The following is a 24,762-nucleotide window of genomic DNA, read 5'->3' as shown; positions in this document are numbered from 1 at the left end:
AAAGCCGCGATCAAAACACAGAACATCACACAAATAGATAAAAGCACATTTTGCTAAATAAACCTAAAAAAAGAGAGGAAAAGAACACTTTGAGTGCGTTTATTGTGCCTAAAGGGGGTCTCACAGCGGACTGAAGCTCAGCGCCGTGTCTCAGGTATCTCACACCAGGCAGACGTGAACATTATATATGCGCAAGCTCAATTTTGAATCGACTTCTGGCAGAAGAGCTGCACGATGAGTGTATCTTGTAGCACAGGGTGAAATCAGTATGTACATTCACGATTTGAGGGAAATGTACATTTAATCGCCACGGACAGGCGTCGAATGCCGCCGTCGGTGTATATGTGTTACATATACGCGGCGTGTCCGGTGCGAAGCTCATTGCCCTTAAAGGGGCGATCGCTCAGCGCCGCGACACGTCTTTATAACACTAATATTGTGCACCCCCATATTGCCAAAATGGTATGATCCTCATTTCATAACACCCGCGAAGATTCGACCATGAGATCAGTGGTCGAATCCAGTCCTGCATATCGATGCATCGAATCTTCGACTATTAGGGGTCACCCCTAATGTGAATATTTGCCAAAAATAAAATTTTGACATCCGTCTTCTTCCATTTTGCTATAATCTATAAATCAATGTTCAAAAAATGCTAGGCAATCATTGAACTTCACGTGACCCTACGAGAGTAATTCCTGACGCTGAACACCTTTTAAAGAAGGAAAAATCACCCACTGACTTTCAGCTGCTACAGAAATGACTTTTGACTTTGAGGACCTTGAGAGAAATGTAATATTATTTACATTTAAATAATAAGTATATTTGTAAAAAGTATATTTGTCTTTCAAATGTAGTGAAGTTAAAGTAATATGTTTCCAAAAAAAAAAAAAAAAAAAAAAATACTCAAGTAAAGTACAGATGCTCAAAAAGTGTACTTAGGTACAGTACTCAAGTAAATGTACTTAGTTACTGTCCACCTCTGGTATTTGACAATATGTTTATCTTCAATGTACAGAAGATTTTTTTTCCCACAGTGGATGCATAAGAGGCTATTTTTTACATTTTAAAGACATATATATATATTTTTTTTTTACCACAGATAAAAAGATTTCTTTCTTTCTAATGATTTTTAGTCATATGCTATCTGCATATTAACATGTAACTTAGCAGTTTTTTTTTCTGTAAAATATTAGTAGTAGTAGTAGTAGTAGTAGTAGTAGTATTAAATACTCTATTTTTAATAACACATTTTTTATTTTACAAGTAATATTTCTTATTGTGTAAAATATTTTTATTTTGCAATAATAATAATCCTAATTATTTTTATTAGTCATATTAATATATAAATGTAACAGGTACAACATGTTTCCAGTTAATTGTATATATTGTTTATTAATATTTACTCAAAATTGTTTTTATACATATACATGATATATAACTGCCCAATTCAGATGTGAGCGCTTTCCCTTTAAATGTGATGACATCATGAGTCACTGTTATTTCCTGTTCTGTCCCCTCCTCTTCCTCTTTGCTTTGGTAATGTGCTATAGGGATCAAATGTGACTCACACTTGCATAAAGAGGCTGTTTTTATGTGTTCTCATCAAATTAAAAGAAACTGCGCTGTTCTTTTTCAACACACGGAACACAACGAAGAGAACAGACCAGTTACAAAAAACAAAACAAAACAAATCCCCATTTTACCAGAATAGTTGCAATTTGATAATTTACCCAAATTGTGCAGCCCTAGTTAGGGTTCATCAACTTTTAGGCTACAGACATTCTTCAAAATGTCTTCTTTTGTGTTCAGCAGAATAAAGAAATTCATACAGGTTTGGAACAAATATAGACCTTGATTAGCTTCAAAAAAGGCAGATCGAAGGCACTCAATCAGATGTAAATGAGGGAGAAGGAAATAATTAAAAAGCCTTTATTAGGTATGGGATAAGTTATTTTTAAAATCACAAGAGCCGACATGTTTCGACCAACATTGGTCTTGATCATGGCAAATAAAAACCTTGATTAGCTTGTTCAGGCGTGTTTGATTAGGGATCATGGAGCTAAACTCTGCGAGACAGTGGCACTCCATGACCGAAGTTGCCCGTTTCTGATTTAAAGTATCATTACACCAAAGTTCAATATCTAAGGGTATAGTTCACCCAAAAATCATTATTCTGATATTGAATACCTCTGTTCCACTTTTCAGTTGACAGGTCTTGCGGGAATGAATTAGGGCATTCACAAGAGGACTGTCATTGTGACAGACAAGTGAAAAACAACGGAGATAATAACCTCAGAGAAGATGATAGGTAAATGGACTGCATTTATATAGTGCTTTTAACAGACCCTATGGCCCTCCAAAGGGGCCTCACATTCACCCATTCATACACCCACGGCGATGTCAGCCGTGTAAGGCACCATCCAGCTCGTCGGGAGCAGCTGGGGTTGGGTGTCTTGCTCATGGACACTTCGACACTTGGTCAGGTGGAACCGGGGATTGAACCACCAACCTTCCGGTTTGTAGACAACCTACATAAACCACTGCCGCCCGGTGTCATGTTTTGTTTCAAGTGGTTTTAATGATTTTAATTTATTTCAAAGTGTGTGGTTTTTACTAGGCAAATTGCAAAGTGTATTTAGTGGCAACTTCCTGTCAAATCCTAATAAAATGTAGTCTTAAGGCTCGTTCACATCATCACACATAGTTTTTTTCATGAAAATTCAATCCAGTGTTTGCATTTAATTTGTCTATTCAGACCAGTGTGAAAATAATGACAGACCGGGTTGAGTGAAAATGCAAATTCAATCTTTGACAGTAGTTGGTGCTTATAGAGAAGCAGAAAGACCCAGGTTTATCCTCTTAACCTAAGCAGCGCTACACAACTTTCCCTTTCTGACACTGGTAACAAAGGAAGTATTGTATACATGCTTTCAAGCAGCCATTCATATTTTTATATTCATTTTAGTGTTTATCAAACACCACCAAATATGTCTTTATATGCACAAGTAGGGACAGGGACAATTTACACTGACTTTAATCGTCTTCATCATCATTGTTATTCCGTAGGCACGCCCACATAAACAAAAACACAGCTGGCCATTTTCTTCATTGCTATGAACTGATTTTACACTGATTAGCTTGTTAGCTGCTAATCTTCCTTACACATTAGCGATCAGATTAAGATCAGGGCCCGTATTTATCAAGCTTCTCAAAGTGCTATTTTAGTCTTAAGTGCTGAGAATTCATGACATTTTCTCCTACTTTCAAACTTAAGTATAAAAGCAAGTTATCAAATTTCTTAAAGCTAAGAATCACTCTTACTCTCCCAGTTATTTAAGACAGCTCGAGAGGTCTCTCAAGTGGTTAGGAGTTGCCAGTAGGGGCTTGTGATGGCGCTATGGAGACAGAGACGTGCGCAAATCTTTCAATAGAGGGAGAATGTGTTCGAAATGTGTGACGACAAATAGTTCATCAAACAGTATCGTTTAGACAGAGCAGACATCATCTTTTTCAGCACTGGTAATGTTGGGTTTTATAAAAATAAAATAAAAAACACTGTTCGAGTAATTCAGCAAGCAGTGGCGATCGCTTCTTCCTCCTGCCATGTCGGTTTTCTTTTGAAATCCATGGTGGCTGATTATATATTTAAAAAAATCTAGGCTATATATAGGCAAGTCATTTAACAGCTCACCAGTTTAAAAAAATTAATTACATGGATGAAAACATGTTTATCTTTCATTTAAAATGTGTATATTATAATGTATTCTCTTGAAAACTCTTTATTGTCAAATGTGTATTGAATGTAAACTCCTCTTAGGAATTTCACCATTCAATGTGAATTTATCTTTATATTCTTAAATAAGGACATCTATTCAGTGATTGGTTCATGCCTATGACATCATCCAAAATTCAATTTGTGGCACAGCAAAGTGTCGTAAATCCACTCTAATGCCTGGTTCAGACTACACTATATTAGCCCGAATTTGGCACGATCTGTGTGACGTAAGGTATCGTAGGGATTCATAAACGATAATGGACGTCGGGACGCAAGAATCGATCGTTTCATCTCGTATAGTGTGTCATAGTATACGACAACCGAATCCGCGTCTGCGATAGTTCACGACGTCATGACAGAAAGACTAGCATGTTGAATTTTTTTGCGGTCCTTCACGACGGGTTCCGTCACGTGTGACACTGACCAACTGGAGCACAGACAGTTTTCATACACAGCTTTCAAACACGGCGAAACGCATGAGAGATGACGGAGCGGCTAACTTTAGGTGGAATTATAAAATGGAGGAAAGGTTTGTGGAGCTGTGGCAACAGTACTCCTGCCTGTACGATGTGTCATCGACGGACTACCACAACCAAATAAGAAAAATGCTGGCGAACGATAGCGGAAGCTCTTCAGCAACCCAGTGAGTAACGTTACTGGAATGTAAGCTTAAAATATGTTTTACAAATACGTTGTGGTGGCAAGCTTTTACTACTGGCTAATAACTAAATATTTAATATAAAAAGAACAATATTTTACCTCAAGTTCTCTTTGGAGAATTGACAGCCCATAATGTCCTCTTCCAGGAAGCCAGGAACATGTCTTTTGTTGGGTTTTCTTTCTATTTTTGCGCTTTTCTAAACATAAAACAGCCAAAACACGCCGCTTCAGAAATCGTTTGTTTACACTCTCGTTTCTGAAAGTCAGTGACATCACGCACGTCGTGACATCACGCACGTCGTGACAACAAGCGATGATTGGTCGAGTAGCAACGTGTAGTCTGACATGTTTCTAGTCCAGGACACGACAAGATTTTAGGAGTCAAAATCGCATAATCTGACACAGTGACTATCGTAACAGACAAAAATATCTTGTAGTCTGAACCAGGCATAAGACTAGCACTTAAGATTTAGTCCTACAGCTTACTTAAAGTATGATTGGGACGCTTGATAACTAACTTTTAAGCGCAGCTTTGAGCCAAGAATTTTTTTACTCTTAAGTCAATTCTTAGCAGTGTTCTTGTGAGTAATTCTAAGATGTTTGATAAATACGGGCCCAGATCTACTATCAGCATGCACACAAGAAAAAGACCATCAGCAACACACCTAAAAGGATGACGTACACATATTCAACATCACCAACTAAAAGGTTTAGTTCACCCAAAAATGAAAATGATGTCATTAATGACTCACACTAATGTCGTTCCACACCCGTAAGACTTGTTCATCTTCGGAACACAGTTTAAGATATTTTATATTTAGTCTGAGAGCTTTTCTGTTCCTCCAATGAAAGTGTATGCACACTATAGTGTCCATGTCCAGAAAGGTATTAAAACATCATCAAAGTAGTCCATATGTGACATCAGCTTTTGACGCAATGAAAATCAATTTTAGTCTAAAATAACAAAAACTCCAACTTTATTCAGCATTGTCTTCTCATCCAGGTTTGTTTTCAATCCGCAAACAAAGATTCAATTGGTTATGAATCGGTGTATTGATTCATGATTTGGATCGCTTGTCAAACTGCCTAACTGCTGAAATCATGTGACATTGGTGATCCGAATTATGAATATAAACTTTGAATTGGGTCTCCAGGAACAAAGTTGAAGACCTATATGCTTAATTTAAGATGATATTCCTGCCATCAATCAGAAATTTGCAATTGGAAAGCATTTTTTTTTTTACTGTACATGTGAACATTTAAACACATATGATGAAGTTAAGATGCCTAAAAGCAAGTGTACGAATGAGTCATTATTGTCTATTTCTGGAAATCCAGAGTGGAGATCAAAGCTGGCTAGCAGGATGGTTCCGTGCTGCATTAATCCACATGTATAATGCATGTCACAGTGTCTGTATGTGCTGGTAGCATATGGCCATAATGAGACGGTGGATCCCCAGAACAGCGGGAGGCATTAACGACAAGTTCCTCTCAGGAACAATGAAAGCACAGCTCACAGCAACACCAAATACAGATGTGCAAAGCTCGCCCACAAGCGTCCTTATCGTGAGCCGAGCTTACAAATGCAAAACATCCATCTCTGAAAGAATCATACAAGAGGTAACCAAATCATACAAGTCCAAACCAAAGACACCAGAAAATAGATCTCAAAAGTGACTTCATACCTTTTCGTGACCTTGATTCTGCACACTCAAAATGTGTTTTCTCTATAAAAAGTTTGATTATAAGAAAAAGTATATCCAAATATAATGACAAATGCACAAGATTGTGTACTTAAAGGAATAGTTCAGCCACACATGCTAATTTTGTCATTGTTTTCTCACTTTAAATGCAAAAACTCATTATTAAATGATGTTTCATTAACATAGTTTGGGAGGAGCTCATTCAAATGATCAACAATTCATCAACAAGTATCAAATGCAATCTATATCGATCATGCATAACATTATGAAGTAAATAACACTGATTATCTTTTTTATCATGCCAAGTGAACATTTATCCTCAAAGTTAATGTGTTAGAAGCAGGAAAATGGGATTTGTGCGAGTTTGAAAAAGGCAAAATTGTGATTGTGATCTCCAAAACTGCAGCTCGTGTGGGGTGCTCCCGGTCTGCTGTGGTCAGTATCTATCATATCATGGCCGAGGCTCATTGATGCACGTGCGGAGCAAAGGTTGGCCCGTGTGGTCCAATCAAACAGACGAGCTACTGTAGCTCAAATGCTCAAAAAGTTAATGCTGGTACACAGTGCATTACAGTATGTTGTGTATGGGGCTGCATAGCTACATACAGAGTCAGGTTGCCAATGCTGACCCCTGTCCACCTCTGAAAACGGCAACAGTGGGCATGTGATCATCAGATCTGGATCATGGAGCAATGGAAGAGGATGGCCTTGTCCGGCGTTTTCTTTTACATGACATGGGTGGCCGGGTGCGTGTCCTTCACTTACCTGGGGAACACATGGCACCAGGATGCACTATGGTAATAAGGCATGGTGGCGGAGGCAGTGTGATGCTTTGGCCAATGTTCTGCTAGAAAACCTTGGGACCTGCCATCCATGTGAATGTTACTTTGGCACGTACCACCTCCCTAAGCATTGTTGCAGAACATGTACACCCTTTAATGGAAACTGTATTCCCTGGTGGCTGTGGCCACTTTCAGCAGGATAATGCGCCCTGCCACAGAACAAAAATGGTTTAGGAATGGCATCTGTGGATGTGTTGAACAAACAAGTCCGATCCATGTAGGCCCCACCTCATGACTTACAGGACTTAAAAGATATGCTGCTAACATCCTGGAGCCAGATACTACAGCACAGACACATGCACACACACACACGTTTGTTTTTGTGACATATGGGGATTCTCCATAGACGTAATGTTTTTTTTACTGCACAAACCATATTTTCTATCCCCTTACACTGCCCCTGCCCCTAAAGCTACTCATCACAGGAAACATTCTGCATTTTTACTTTTTTCATAATTTATATGAATTTTGAAAAGTGGGGACATGGCCAATGTCCTCATATTGCACCCTCTCCTTGTAATACCTATGTCATACCCATGTCATTATACACATGTGTCCTCATATGTCACAAAAACATGCCCCCCCCCCCCCCCCCCCCCCACACACACACACACACACACACACACACACATACACACGTTTGTTTTTGTGACATATGGGGACATTCCACAGGTGTAATGGTTTTTATACTGTACAAACCGTATTTTCTATCCCCTACACTGCCCCTACCCCTAAACCTACCGGAGGGAGACAGAACATTGAATACATGCATGTTACAGAGCACCTTACTAAGTTCAGCTCATCTCCTGAACATCATTGCTAGGTCCTGCGTCAATCTTCACGTCAGGTTGTAATGTATTTTTTTGTGCAGGTTCTGCTAAGTGACCCTGGACATCTTTTTTTGGCTAATGTTTTCTGACTGCAGTGCTTTGCATCTTGCTTCTAAAACACTCTGAAGCATTTAGTATGTTTGCATATTTCATCATTCAAATCAAAGCAACATCCAAATACAGACTGTCCCCAACTAGCATGACATCCCTTCTTAGTCTATACTGAGAAGTTGTACCATGATGAAACGATCTGAAACTGCAGGTTTGCAAAGAAGAAATATACAAATAATGACATTTTAATTGTTAAATAAATGAACTGAGGCACATTTATTTGATATATTTAATCTCTGAGACAAAACGTCTGTGAGGTTCAGTAAGTTTTACTGATGCGTGTTCGTGTGTGTGTGTGTGTGTGTGTGTGTGTGTGTGTGTGTGTACGTGTGAGGAAATCAGTGAAGTGCAGCTTTTATTTCAAACAACATTTCAGAAATGATTTGCACAAAGTGGGAAAAAAACAGCCCAAGGCGATCTCCACATCCAGTTAAGGCCAACAAAATGTTGACATTATTTTTAAATGGCACCAAATGATGTGGAAATTTGCGACCCTTGAAAAAACATTTTTGTTATTAGAACAAACCTTTAAATCAATACTTAATAACAGAATGTGCTCTAAATCTTCAAAAAAATAAGAGGAAAAAAAAGAATGACAAAGAAAAAAGTTAGACTGCAGAAATTTGTCATACAGCTTGGACACATGGATTTCTCTGCTGGCTTATTAGCCAGCCAGTTAATTTTGGTTAGTATAGGTTTGGTGCTGCTATAGCTAGTGGATCAGGAAAACCAGGCTAAGTTAGTAACTGGTGATCAAATTGATGATGTAACTTTATAAAACTTTTTGGGCAGCCATTTAAATGTGATTAAATGCGGCAACATATTAATTGGAAATATAATTATATTAAATTGGGATATTTTTTGGTTCTGAGATTTGTTTTAAGACATGTTTTAATATTGAGACCACTTCTATTTTTGATTGCTATCAGGATTTGAAGAGAGTTTACACCTGTATAACAAAAAGTGGAAATGGATGTGGAAGTTTATGAGTGGAAATAAATAAAGTAATGTATTTGTTTCTTCAAACGATGTATGCTTTATTATCACATTATTCCTTAACCTTTACACATTTGTGCATTTTATCTACTCAAAAGTCAATGTTTGTTGGTAACTGTGTACATCTAGGTGCCACCAAGTTCATAAGACGTCATTAGCATTATGTTGAAATGTTGTTCCAAGTTTCCACATCGAAAGTTCGACTTCAGGTAGTGTTCAGTTGCAGTTTTGCAGGTAGAAATGTAGATATTCCAAAATTATGAGTAATGAGGTTCACTTATAATAGCTGCTATGGACCTGCCTGTGTAGGTTTGTAATGGGACCAGGTTCTGCTCTTTCGGTGAGCAGTGTGAGAACAGCAAGGGACATGCCTGAATAATCACTTTCTTGGCACATAGTACCTCAGTGCAGCTAAATTACCAATTACAGTCAACAACTTCAATCCATTCCCCAAGAGCTCACTGCACCTCACACACTAACAGCCTGACTTTAAATAATGCATTCATTTAGCTGATGTTTGGGAATTTTCTGTAGTGCTATAAAAAGATTAAGATTTACACATAATATATTTTTATATATCCATTTTTTTCACCAATTGTTGACATATCTGTGTCTGTATCTATTTGTGTTTCAATTTTAAATGCTGCAGTCCATAACATTTTGCACTCTAGCGCTTAATAAAAAGAACTGAATGCATTTGTGAAAGAACACTGCAGCCGGAGCTAATTCTCTCTGTTTATATATGGCGAGTCACACAGGGACTGTGCTCCTCCGCAGTGGTTCCTACCAGACCGGTCAGAAATAGTCCCACTATAAACACTTATTATAAGTAGAGATGCACCGATTGAAATTTTCTTGGCCGATTCCAATTTCCAATTTTTGTTAGCGAGACCCGCCGATATCGATTTTTGCAGATTCAGATTTTCTTTCTAAGAACAGTGTATAGCATATACACACAAAAAATCTACTTTTTCTTCAAAGCAAATCTTTATTTTTATTATAAAATAAATTTGAAATCATCAGGGCGGGCTTTAGACGATGATAGACAGATGATCAACAGAAATGTAATCATGCACGTCATCAAAGGGGCTTGGATTATATTTACTCGAATCCTAAACGGAGAGCTTGTTCGTATATGCATTCACCTTCCAAATTTCTCTCAAAGATGATGATTATGTTGGGTAAGTACTCTGTGTATCAATAAATTATTTTATTTTTTTACAACACCGACTAAGATCGTTTATTCCAGCCGTCTATGATTCCAACACGTGTTGCAGACAGGGTTGCCAAGTTTTTACAACAAAATCCGCCAGCTACTAGCCCTAAACAATAGCTTCTCGAGGGGTTCTCTGCGGGGAAAAATGGTGTTTGGGGGGTAAAATGTGTGTTATTTTGGCAAGATTGCCTGTTAAAATTCGCACTCATGGGTCTATATATCACATAATAGTCGCTTCAACCCGCAGACATATAAAACAACCGCGGAAAAAAAACACGGACTTGGCAACACAGTGCAGTTGAGCTCTGTCTGTTGACATTTGACAATGCGTCGCTTCATTGCTCTGATTGGTTGTCGGTCTATCCAATTGAGGTCTTTCCTGGTTCGGTTGAAACACGCCCCATAATCACAGCCCAATGGAGCAGTTTCAGACTCATATTCTGACTAGAATTGAGTATGACCACGTCAGGCTAGTCAAAAGATCCTATGAATGAACAAACCTGAAGTGCACAATACTCCTCCAAATAATAGTTCAGTAATTGGGTAATACATTTTGCCAGCTAAGGATGTCACGGTACCAAAATTCCAGTAGTCGGTACAAATACCATAACATTTTTATGGTACTCTGTACCAATTTCAGTACCACAGCTAAATGTTTTTTTATTTTATTTTATTTATTTTTTATTTAACTATTTTAAAAAAAGTTTATTATTTATGATGATAATCATTATAAGTAAATAATACATACACATTTAAAGGCTGTATGCTTTTTAAAAGTAAACATTGTTTACAAAAAAAGATCAAGTGAAAAATAATCTAAGGCATAATTATTATTAGTAGTAGTGACATAGTATTATTACATAATGACGTACCTAAGGTATCCTAAAATATTCAGTTAATTTCCAATTTTTTAAGCAAACTTTCATTTTGATGGGTTGTCATGAAGACCTTGGAGTGTCTGTGTTCATGATATGATAGTTTTCTCAAATGAAACGGCAAATTCTCATGAAGTGACGGTTTATGCGTTCGGCTGGTCATCCAGCGCCATGAATTCCATAATTTTCTTCGTAAATGCTTTAGTCTTTTCGCTGCTTATACCAAGGAAAGATAGGAGAGGCTGCTGACCTGTGGCTGCCTCTGAGCCCTGGCTAGCTTTAGCCATTTTACCTTTACTACCTTCTTCAAACTGGGCATGTTCCACATGGTGATAGAGTTAAGTGTCTAATTAGATTTGTAGGTTTGTCAAATGGCATAATTAGTGTACTTCGCTCACAATTAAAACACTTCCAATGCCAACGACATGTTAGCATGCAGCTGTGATAGCGAGCGTGGCTGTGACGTCAACGTCGCGGCTGCACTCGCGCTCACAGCAGCATGTAGACACCGGACCGGCTCAAAAACTGAGACACGTATGACTGATGCAGTAAATCGTCCAATTCCCATCCCTGGCCGATCAATCGGTGCATCTATAATTATAAGTGTAGCATAATGATTCAGGGTAAGACAAAAACACAGGAAAATTGATTCATGTTGTACATTCTCATTATATAATTTTAGTAAATCTTAAACTCAAAAAAAAAAAAAAAAAGTCAAATTGCTTCACATTGGGGGGCTGATACCCCTGGCAGGGTTTATTTTACGATAATGACCTGCTGACTGGGACAAAAGTCAATTACACAGTTAAGCGCTCTTTATACAAAATATTTGAGTGCACTCTGCCATGATTGTCCAATCAGAATCAAGTATTCCAAAGAGTAGTGGACTAAGCAGAGCCACAATAGTGAATTGTATGTGTTCGAGGGTTGAGTCCATGTTAGTTGTTGTTTGTTACGTGTGTTGAGTGTGTGTGAAGCGCTGGTTAATGAGGCCGTACGGTGGATAATGGAGTCGGTCTGCTGTTGTTCTGCAGTTGTAAGAGCTCAGTTCGACCCCGTCCCGCCTTACATCTCCTCTCCTTTCATCAACAGGAATGCCTGCGTTTGCTAAACGAGAGTCTGATTAGTTCCTACAGACTGAGAGCGTTTCTTCATCGCTCTGTTCTCCTCCCTCTCTGAGCCGCTCCATTCTGTCTGTCACCGCTTTTGTTCACTTGTGGGAAACAGAGTTCTCTAAGCCTTTATTCAGAACAGAGCTGGAACCCAATCAAACACAGAGAGAGTGAAGAGAGAGAAAGAGAGAGAATCGCTGGTCTGATGACTGGCATGTGAAACAGTAAAGTGTGGAGTCTCCAGGCACATTAAAACTAAGAGGAAAAAGCAATCACCTCTTTAATATCTCTTTTTTCCCTCCTAGATCTAATCTAAGAGCAAATTGAGAGTTTTGCTTAAGTTTCCTTTTTACTGAGATTAAGAGCTGAGCAATCCTACTGGAGATTCAGAAGAGATCGATTTCATCTACCTGAGCTCCAAGGCCAAAACTATGCTATCCACATTCATTATTCTGTACTCTTGCATCAATCATTTCATAAAAAGTAATTTTAGGAAGCACTTCTGAGGAAAAAGTAGATACTTGATTGAAACAAATCTGAGAAAATGTATGATTTGAAGTGTGATAAAAAACAACAACCTATCCAAAAATGCATGCGTATTATACTATAATACTATTATATCATTATATTAGGCTACATAACACATTTAACAATCTTATTAATTTAGCCTATTAGAATCCTGCCAATTTTAGACCTTTAATTATAAGACAAGCCATTTTAAAAGGTTAGTTCACCCAAAAATGAAATTTGTCATTAATGACCCACCCTAATGTCGTTCCATACCCGTAAGACCTCCGTTCATCTTCGGAACACAGTTTAAGATATTTTATATTTAGGCCGAGAGTGTATGCAAACGTATGCACACTATACTGTCCATGTCCAGAAAGGGAATAAAAACATCATCAAAGTAGTCCATATGTGACATCAGTTAGTTAATTAGAATCTCTTGAAGCATCGAAAATACATTTTGGTCCAAAAATAACAAAAACTACGACTTTATTCGGCATTATCTTCTCTTCCGGTTTTGTTTTCAATCCTCAAATAAAGATTCAAACAGTTATGTTTCAGCGGATTGATTCATGATTCGAATCGCCGCTGTCACGTGATTTCAGCAGTTTGACAGTTTGACACATGATCCGAATCATTACTCCGCTTTTTTTTCATAGTTGTAGTTTTTGTGATTTTTGGAAAAAAAAAAATTTCGATGCTTCAAGAGATACTAACTAACTAACTAACTAACTAACTAACTAACTAACTAACTAACTAACTAACTAACTGATGTCACATATGGACTACTTTGATGATGTTTTCATCACCTTTCTGTACATGGACATTATAGTGTGCATACACTTGCATACGCTCTCGGACTAGATGTAAAATATCTTAAACTGTGTTCCGAAGATGAACGGAGGTCTTACGGGTATGGAACGACATTAGGGTGAGTCAATGACATCAATTTCAGTTTTGGGTGAACTAACCCTTTAAGTCAAAAAGTATACTCTATCAACAAAGTTCGGGAGTAACACGTTCAAATGATCTGTCCAAACAGTATGAAAGGAGGCCTATGCCTGGCCCACTCACTGTTCCTTGAAAGTTTTCAGCATCCCATCCCATCTCCTCACACTCACCTGGCTGCTGTACTAACCAGGGATACGGGGGGAGTACTCTGGGTTCGGCTCCAGATAAGCATACTACTTTACTCATTTGTAAGTGTGAACTTGTGAATCATTTTGAAAAAGGACCCTCATTTTGATACAAGGATTCCCTCGTGAGGGACTCCATCATAAAGCCCAAAGCATACTTCAACTGTCCATGTTTGTGCACCGTCCGTGTTACGTAATTTATGTAATCAGGAGTCTTCGCGAGCATCCACATACCCCGTCCCCGTGCACCCCAGTTTTTGAGACTGTGCGGACTGTCCGCATACAACAGGGCATGCACAAGAAATGCAGCCCAATTTGAGACCACACGGCCGGTGCACGTACAACATTTCATGTCCCAGAAAATCACAACAGTTGTACTGCCTATGTGTTGAACTCAGCCACCAGTGCTCATCCGCGGTTGGGTATAATTTGAAAGCTGTGCAGACTGCACGTGAGACGCATCCGGACGTGGAAACTGAAGTATACCGGGGTGTTACTCCATCATAAAATATGTAGGAAGAATTGTGTAAGGCTTAAAACATATTATGATAAAACTACACAGAAATAAGGCAGGGCAAATACATTCCTCTTTATGTAAGTGCAAAAAAAAATCAAAAGTTGAGATGGAAAATAATGTAATATGCATGATCTCTCAACACTCATACATTTTGTCCTTTCGTTCAAAATACCATGCCCACAGCTCAGAAACGATGCCAGGGTCCAGTAGAGGGTCACAGCTGTGTCCTTTCATCAGATTACCCTCTAAACAAGAGAAAAGATTCCTCCAATGGTAGCCAACCAACAGCTCAGAGGAGTGTGTGTTCTGTGTTTGGTTAAACTCGATCTTGTCTTTCACAAACCATGCTTTTATAAAGTTCATTTTGAGCCTGTATGTGATTGCAAAAAGCTTGGAGTCCAGCGTCCAGCACGCAACAGAGCACTTAGGGCTGTTTGCGGCTGGTACTCGCTTTAGCTGGCACAGAGGGTGAAACAGCCTGGCACGACCGCCTTCTTCTTTCTCTCGCAGGCCATACCCGGCAGGACGCCAGCCTGTGCTAGTGAGGCCACTTGTCTTTTAACAGAAAAGAAGGTTCTCTATCTTCTCCATCATCTGGCAGGGTCAGGCCTCATAGAAGGAACAATGACCGCATACATCCAACCACAGAAAGCAAACATAGACCGTGCCGGGCAGCGGACACACTTACAAACCATCCCTCATCCAGCTCTTTGTGTGTGCGAGTCCAGCCCGGTGCGGTTGTTGGGATGCCAAAAGGTTTGGATTTTCCCAGGATTGCTGTGCGGTTCGGTGTGAGAGTTTGTGGGCAGGAAGGAATCTGCCCTTTTTCAGTGGCACTCAAAAGAAAAACTGTGAAATCGGCTCTGAACTGCAGCGGAGGACAAACAGAAGAGCAGAGGAGACAAACCCAACCCGACTTGACCCAACTTACTGGAGGCTTTTCAGAACCCTTTGCAGTGGAGAATGACATCACTGTCCCAAACAGCCAACACAAAGACGCAGAAAAAAAACTGCTCACAACATCAAGCCCTGAATGTACACGCTGAATTTAGACCAGGCCTCCCTAATCCGCTGGTTTCCTCTAGTCCTCATCCTGCTCCAAATAACTTTCAAAGATATTTTGCAATTCCTCATGATCAGACTGAAGAGCTCCTCTGAAGAACTTGTTCCCTCTTTTGGTTGCCATGCAACAGCATTTACAGTAGGTGCCATCAGCGAGGATAAATATGGATTTTCCATCAAGTACTGTCATATTCATACACAATGGTTTTTACATGGTAATCCAAGGTACTTCAAATAATAACATGTCCAAAAACCATGGTGATAACATACTTTTTTTAGTCATTTAACACTAAATTTATCAGTTAAAAGATGCATCAAACAGGGATTGCATCAGACAGTAATGCAAACATGGTACTGAATGATTGGTAATTAGTGTTGTAGTCGAGGCCAGCTCATTCGAGTCCGAGTTCAGAGAGGGTCGGGTCCGAGTCGAGTCCGAGTTCAGAGAGGGAACTATCTATCTATCTATCTATCTATCTATCTATCTATCTATCTATCTATCTATCTATCTATCTATCTATCTATCTATCTATCTATCTATCTATCTATCTATCTATCTATCTATCTATCTATCTATCTATCTATCTATCTATCTATCTATCTATCCTAACTTTACAAAACGGCTGTTTTTCCTTTACCTCCTCTCCCTCTGCTGACTTTTCTACCCTGCTGGTATATTAATCTCGAATCTGTTATAAAAACATGTTAAGAGATTATACATCTCATGACGTTATGAAGTTTGTGTATAATTATTCATAAAATTCTAACTAGTAGAGATTATAAAAAGAAAGAAATTAAGTATTGAAACCACCAGTAGGCGGCAGCGATTCACTGTTTTAATGAGTGAGCCACTTAAATCGTTCATTCACAGCTCAGTGACTTCTCATAGTGCCAATTCTCAGTGACTTCTCTTTAAAATCTAAAAGTAGATGAATCAAAAACAATTGTTTAATGGCAAACATGTTTATTATCATTTGATAGTTCATTAAGTAAGGGAAAATGTACACCCAGCCGGTTGTTATCGCAGAATAAACCCCGACAGAGAGATCAGGACCCCGACGCGAAGCAGAAGGGTCTTGCATCACTCTGAAGGGGTTTATTCTGCGATTAAAAACTGGCTGGGTGTACATTATCCCGCTTATTACACGGCTACTAGTCTCAAATCAATTAGACACAAAATATTGTCTTGAGATTAAATATTTTATTAGCTCTTACGCAAAGCTTCCGCGAAGAAAAACAGTTCCAAACTGCTTTAAGCCTTTATCTATTGCTGCTAAATGTTGAAAATGAATGCTGAAAGGGTTAGTTCACCCAAAAATGAAACCAAACCTATGATGTACTCACCCTCAAGTCATTATAGGTGTATATGACATTCTTCTTTCAGACAAATACAATCGGAGTAATATTTAAAAAGTCCAGGCTAACGTTAATCCCAGCAGTAGTTGTAGCTGTTTTTGAAGTCCATAAAAAATTCAGCTGTCCGTCAAATAACATGTTCCACGCGGCTTCGATGGGTTAATAGAGCCTTTTGATTCAAATCGATGCGTTTGTGTAAGAAAAATATCCATATTTAAAACTTTATAAAGAAAACCCGCCTTGAAGTCTTCCATTGTAGCCATGGCTGTTTAAGTATTTAACAGCCACAAGATGGCGCCATCGTTAAGCATAGAAGTAGTACCGGTCAAGATAACTCATAGTACCCGGATGAGCGATTGTTATCTGGAAATAACATACCGCTGGAATGCGCGATTGACCAATCAGAATCAAATATTTCACAGAGCCGTGTAATAAATAAAGATATCAGTCAACAAAAAAAAAAAAAAAATATATATATATATATATATATATATATATATATATATATATATATATATATATATATATATATATATATATATATATAACCTGCTCCTTCACAAAAGCTGTTTTTTTTTCAGCATAGTTAAGCCTCCTCGACAAGTAATAGCCATCATTTCACCATTTTGTTTAAATAAAGACCCAATAAAGTCTGGCTATGAGTAATCCACATCGTCAAAATAACTTTGATTTTTGGTTACATCTCATTTTTGACAAAATAATGTGCGAGATGTAGGATATTTCATCATATCAGCAAAGTCAACAGTGAATACAAGGTGCTTGGTTTAATTTATTTAATTAAAAGCGAACAACTGCACACTCTCTTAAGCATAGCATGGCATTTATTTAATAACGTTTCGGCTAGTAGCCTTTGTCAAGTTAGAGTTTTGAGCTTTGAGTTGTTTCCTCAACTTGCACCTCAAAAAGGTGTCTGCATTTCTTTGACATGTTCATGTAGATGACTATAATTGGGCTACGGTTAGACGTCTATTACATTTTCACTGGCAGCCCAAATTTTGCCTCATTTTACACTAGACGTCAGAGCAGTGTTTGGATGTCTATTAGATATCTTTTAAATGCAAAATTGCTTGCAGGATTGTCTCTTTCCCTGCATACCATAATGATATATTTTTTCCCATTCCCGACCCAGCACCATTGGATTACTGATTTTGAACAATTATCAACCCAAATTGGGTCAAATCAAACCAGATTTCTCACCCAACAGTCTCAACCAGTGCTTAATTTTTGAATGAATCATTGACGGATCAAAAACAGCAGTTAAAAGGCACTGTGACTGACACTGACCATACAAATTCAGTTCTGACATCACTAAATGATGATGGCACAACTGTAAGAGTATCGTTCAAGTTTCTGCACAGCAAAAAAAAAAAAAAAAGGTTTCTGCACAGCCCTAACTACAGCTGGATAATCCTTTCACATATTTAGTGTTGAGACCAAAAATCATTCAGTTGATAATGATTTCTCAAAAACGAGCCATGATGGGGAAAAATGGGGCATTGCCCCCTCAGATCTGATTTGTGCCTTCAGTTTGTCAATGGGATTGATTTTAACCCTTTGAAGAGTAAAATCACACCGGTGATTAGAAAGTGCAGAGTGTTACTGCTAAATTCAAATGTGACTTCACACTTTGGCTGGTACATATCAATAATAATTTGGCTAATATTTTATTCATATCAGATAGCCTCCACATTGAGTATGAAACAAATTTTACTTTATTATTCTCCCAGTTCAGCAGCCACTAACTTTTATGTAGGATATTCAAGGAAAAAATGTATGAATTTGCATGATGTAAATTCAGGAGATCCTCCGAATTGCGGTGGAAACTCATTGCGCGTTTTATCAACTAACATGATCATTATAAAGGTGTTTAAATGACACAACACCTTCACGTCCGCATATTTGAAAATCTGAATATATCATACAATTCATGATGTAGTTATGAATAAAAAAGGAAAAACAAATATGTATCCATGCATGTCATAGTGTGGCTTCATGATGTGTCGCCAATTAATGAATAAGTTCAAAAATAACAACGCCTTAAAAAAAACTGGGGGCTCCACTAGAATAAGCAGTTAGCACCAACCAATGAGAGTGACTCTGATCTTAGGAAAATGTATCGAAAATCTAAATGCTGAGGGCCAATAACAAGACATAACCTTCAAATAAACGAACCCGCATTAAACCACACTCGAACTCTCTCTTTCACGGTGCGTGCACTTCTTCAATACATTCCTATAGAAATTGAGCTTCAACTTCCATAGGAATAAACTGAAGCGTTCACTCTGCTGCATGTGTCATGATCCCAGCTTGTTTCCCTGTCTTGTGTGAGGACTGTTGTGATTTCCTGTCTTGTCATGTTTTGTAGTTCTTTGTAGTCTTTACGGATGATTCGTTTTCCCCAGATGATGCCTATTAGCCACTCCCACCTTGTTATCTTGTTAACCTTGTATCCCTGTGTGTGTATACCCCAGTGCTTCTGTTGTTGTTCTTGATAGTCTTCTTAAGCTGTTGCACTCATGATTTTCCCTGGTCTGGATTTCTTCCTGCCTCAGCTCTGGATTATCTTGTTTTGTGTGTGTTTTGAATAAATGTATTTGGATTCTCATTTCTCCTCATCTCTGCTTATTACGTGACAGCATGTCACCATGGTAAGCACTTATTTATACCGGATCGTTTAAAAACAAATGCCGGAACACGAAATCCAAAATCTGACATTTTCCGGAAAAGGATCCGGCTCTAATTAAGCGCAAGTCCCAACCCAGTGTTTGGGTAAAAAAAATATTCCAGAGTTTTTCAGGGCTGGTTCGATTACCATTTGTTGAGCTTTGGAATCGGGCTTCAGACGGAAGGGGCTGAACATTCTTCTCTCGAATAAGGGCAGGGATCTCACGAAGCAGCGCGCCTCACACGAGCAGCTCTTATATGCTCCAAGAATGGACACTGCACTAGTGATACAAAACACAAAGGTCTGTTACGTCCCAGTAACAAGCTCCTATATTTCACAGTAGATTCCTTGTTTAGATTGATAATAATGGGTAATATGCTTGTTGCGATAGTTGTGTTACTGGTGTTTAGGCATAACGTTACATCACTTGCCCACCACGGCACCATCATTTAGAATTTATTTATTTATTTATTTATTTTTTGTAATAAAATTATTTAGTTTAGTTAGACTTTATTTTCAAACGAGTGACAAATTGTCATACCCCTGGAGGCACATATTTTTATTTATTTTTTTCTGACAGTGAAGGCAGTTGTGGGTTAGGGTTAACCCTAACCTAACCCTATCACCAGAGTGTTGCTATATGGTCGATATGGTATTCTGGGATTTTTAGCACATTCCACATTACTATGTGGTTACTAGGGTGTTCTGAGTGGTTGCTAAGTTATCCTGGGTGGTTATTAGGTGACTGCTTACCGGCCAAAGTCAAAGGTTCCCCGAAGTCTATAGCCGTGGTTCCACTTTGGGAACTTTCCCCAGGAACTAGGGACTTTGGGGTGGTACTCTGTGTATTTTGACCGCAGGAACCAGGGTATGAATAAAGTTTGGGGTAAAGATTTTCCCCTTAAAACAGCCCTGCTCGCAAGGTAGCACTTTTTCAAAGTTTAGGAACTCTCTGGGCTGGGACTTGGCTGCTGATCATGCTGATTGGTTAAGCTCAACGCAGCATTTTATTTCAGGCTAAAAGTCTGTTATGGTGCGTGCAGTAAGAGTCGTAAGAGTTTTAAAAATATAACAGATGGACGGACGAGGTTCAGGCTTTATTAAGTTTATTTGCAGATGACGAAATCCAGTGTGAACCTGAAAGACTCACGCGCAGTCACCGGACTAATTTTCGCGGTACTTTGGGCCACGATGGAAACGCATACAGCAGCAGGTCTGAGGGAAAAAGAGTTCCTGGGAAAAAGTTCCTGGGACAAATTGCTCCGGTATTTTTGGTGGAAACGGGGCTTAAATTATGTTTTGGTGTTGCGTCAGACCAAGTTTGGTCAAATATGGATAGACCCAAATGCTGGCTTTAAAAATGTAATAAATAAAAAATATATAAACCAGCAGTTGGTTTTGTCCATACTGGACACAAACGTGGGTTGAAACAACCCAGCATTTTTCAGAGTGTAAGTTTACAGGATTTTTTTCCATTTATGGTCAGTCAGGCGAAAATTAAAGTAATAGCATCTCTCCTCTAAAAACAGCAAATTTCCAGGTATTATTTATTTCTGTAGCACAAATGGTGCAAAACCAGTTATGTGTCAAAAGTTTCTTTCAATTGAGGTTTGTTCAAATCCATAATCCTCACAACAGTAAAATTGATACTTGCTAGAAAGCACCACTACAAAATGTGGAGAGTATAGAATATTAAGTTCCCGGCTGTCAGACTGAACAATAAGTTTGACATAATGTAGCCGACAGTCAAAGATGACACATGCAGAAATATAAAAGCAGCAAACAGCAGCAGTTCAGTAACAGATACCAAAAGGCTTCAGGCAAACAGATTATCTCGCCAACATTTTCCTTAAAAGAGCCCCAACTCAACACTCCACTGAAGTAAACTAAACTGATGCTTTCTCCATGTGCTGCACCACACATACACATACACTGTAATGTCATACACACTGAGCGGTAATCAATCCTGCTGCCAGTGTGAGAGCAGACATCTTTCTCAGATCAGCTCTTCTGCTACGCTGCTAACTCTAAATTATGGCTTTGACTTCGCAGCCCAGCACGGAGCCTTCCCTCTAAAACTCACTCTCATGCTGTCTGATGAGATAAACACCACAATAACAACCCCGATCAATGCAAAACAGCCCTTGTGCTTTATTTCAAGTCAACAGGAAATCAAAATGGAGCCTTTTTACTCTCTTAATACACATTCCTTGTGTTTTTGTTCATGGTGCATCTGTGACCATTATGCCAAAAATCTATTTCTGAACTTTTCTTTTCAGCTAACATCAAAATTATTTGTTCATTTTATTTTTTTATTTATTACACTTATTTTGTATAACCCCTACCCTACAACCACCTGGCTCTTAACTTCCTTTTCTCAAGATACGGTCATGTTTAGCCTATTATTTTCCTGTTTCACCCATAAAATATTTGAATGGCGTTTTATATATATATATATATATATATATATATATATATATATATATATTAGGGCTGTCAAAGTTAACGCGTTAACGCAAATTCATTTTAACGGCACAAAATGTATTAACACGTGTTAACGCCGCACGCATTTTCTGTTTGATCCATAGCCCGTAGTTGGAGAAATCGGGATAAGCCATAGACGTAAAGGATGCAGCAGCAAACATTACTAGGGAAAGAAAATGGTTATCATTAATATTCTAAACCAAAAGTGCAGTTATTGCCTATAAGCTACCATATTTTCTGTTTAACCATAGACACCAGGTCGAAAGAAAAGTCTGTTTACACTGAGCACATTCTCTGCAGTCCGAGCGCGATGCGTGAATACACTAAAGCTCACTCTCGCTCATGTCTGAGGTAAATCATTGACACATAACTACTTACAGTACATGTGTTATATTGAACTAAATGCATTACAGTCGGCTAAAACGAATGCACAGGTTACTCTTCTGAACCAGAACGCTCCCGAGTCCGTGTTCTTCACACTGTTCACGTGAATCGAGGCATAGTTTGGCGCGCACACGCAAAATACCAGCAGTTCAATAGAGAGTGTGCCAACTGAATACAAACTGTGCCCTGTTCTGAACTAAACCACCAGTAATACTACCTTTATTTATATTCTTAAAATGAGAGAAATCCCTGCTAGGCTTAAGAGACATGAACAAATTCTTTGATAAACATCTGTGACCTTTAATACATAGCTAGTCTTCATGCTGTTTTATTGATTATTATTGAATAAGTATTATATGGTTTCACTAATAATAAACATACATTTGCATAAAGCATGCATATTTGTCCATATACCCATGTTGATTAGAGTATTAAAAACTTAATTCAAACTTAATTTAAGATACATTTACAACAAATAAAAATCTGCGATTAATTGCGATTTAACTCATGACAGTCATGAGTTATGAATTAATCGTTTAAAAATTAATCATTTGACAGCCCTTATATCTATATATATATATATATATCTATATATCTATATATATCTATATATCTATATATATATATATATATATATATATATATATATATATATATATATATATATATATATATATATATATATATATATATATATATATATATATATATATATAATATACACAGTACAGGTCAAAAGTTTGGACACATTACTATTTGTAATATTTTTGAAAGAAGTTTCTTCTGCTCATCAAGCCTGAATTTATATGAACAAAATTACAGGAAAAAATAATAATATTGTGATATATTATTACAATTTAAAATAATTGGTTTTCAATTTATTATACTTTAAATTATTATTTATTTCTGTGATGCTAAGCTGAATTTTCAGTATCATTCATCCAGTCAGTACATTATGAGGTGTTGCAACTGTAATTCCTAACCATCAGTATTTTCATCCCCAAAAATGTTTTTAAGCCAGTTATTTATATATTTTGCAATAAGGTGTCAGTAGGTAATATGTTTTTTAAACATTTATTTTGTCATTAATTTTAATAATCCATTCAAGTGAGATTTTTGTATCAGGAAGAAGTCTGAAAAGTGCTGTTTGATCCACACGGAGATCTAATCTCACCATCATTGAGTACATCTGGGATTACATGAAAAAAACTGAGACAAAATCCACAAGAACTGCAACAACATGCTTGAAGAAACCCTTCTGCAAAGCTCCTTGAAAACCCATGAGCAAGTGTACCAGGAAAAAGGCTGTTTAAAACACAAAGGGTGGTCACACCAAACACTGATTTGATTTAGTTATTAGGAGTTAATTGATAAACAAAATCTTTTTATGACATTATTTTTAAAAGCCTTCTCACTTTACAGATAGATCACATCTCTAAAACTGTTCACAGTACTGTAGATTTGCAGAAGGGTTTCTTCAAGCGTCTTGGAGATGTCGCAGTTCTTGTGGATTTTGTCTTCATGTTTCTTCATGTAATCACAAATGGACTCACTGATGGTGAGATTGGATCTCCATGTGGATCAAACAGCAGTTTTCAGACTCCTTCTGCATACAAAAATCTCACTAGAATGGATTATTACAACTAATGGCAAAATTAATGTTTGAAGATGTAAACTGATATTATCTACTGGCACACTATTGAAAAAATATATAAATAACTGGCTTAAAAAACATTTTTGGGGGGTGAGAATAATAATGTGCCTAAGACTTTTGCACAGTACTGTACATTAACAAACCGATGTGTATAATTCTAATTGATTTCATTGGACATGTGGAAACTGTATCAATAAGGGTGCATGTTAGCCCAGCACTAACATGACTGAAAAAAAAAACACTCTCAAAATAGTAATAATTACAGAACAAGAAAAAGACAAAAAGAGCGAGAGTGAGAGTTATGAGACTAAACTGTTCATATTTAGCAACACATACACTCTGTGGTCAAAAACATATTTTTAGTGTGAATGTGGGCAGCGTTCAAGGTTCAGAGAATGTAAGTTACATTTCTGAATGCCAGCGTGTGTGTTTGTGTGATACAGTTTAAACTCATCAATCCACTCTTTCCCTTCCTCTGAAATGTCTTTGAACTGATCAGAGGCACGGAACACTTAAAGTTAGTTCATCTCATGTTTTTTCTCTCTGCGGGTCTTATCTGCGGGCTGTTCTTGAGCTGAAGGCATTAAGAAGCTTTACGCTCCACACAGTCTGACCGCAAAAGGTCAGTTTTGCAAATTGGGTTCATTAATCTTTAATAGTACAGCAACTCTACAGAACCTCTTCATCCATGCCTGCAGATTAAAATGAATCACATGCTCAGAAAGATTAGTCTGTTGGGAATTTTCTTGGATAGGATGAAGACTGTCCTGAGAGTCTGGAACCTTTGGGCTTACTTGAAAAAAAAAAAAAAAAACTGACTGACACACTTTTCTGTTATCTTTTAGAGCTAAAG

At 37.8% G+C, this 24,762-nt stretch overlaps 1 protein-coding gene across 1 annotated transcript in view; it reads left to right on the top strand.

Moving 5' to 3' along the window:
* The window catches only part of sema6d (semaphorin 6D), a 168,146-nt gene that overhangs the window by 42,155 nt on the left and 101,229 nt on the right, over positions 1-24,762 (top strand). The gene's annotated exons all lie outside the window — the stretch shown is intronic.

Source organism: Pseudorasbora parva, chromosome 16 (assembly GCF_024679245.1).
Source record: "Pseudorasbora parva isolate DD20220531a chromosome 16, ASM2467924v1, whole genome shotgun sequence".
Lineage (NCBI taxonomy): Eukaryota > Metazoa > Chordata > Actinopteri > Cypriniformes > Gobionidae > Pseudorasbora > Pseudorasbora parva.
The sequence above is the reverse complement of the archived record's forward strand: the minus strand, read 5'-3'. Positions and strand labels throughout refer to the sequence as shown.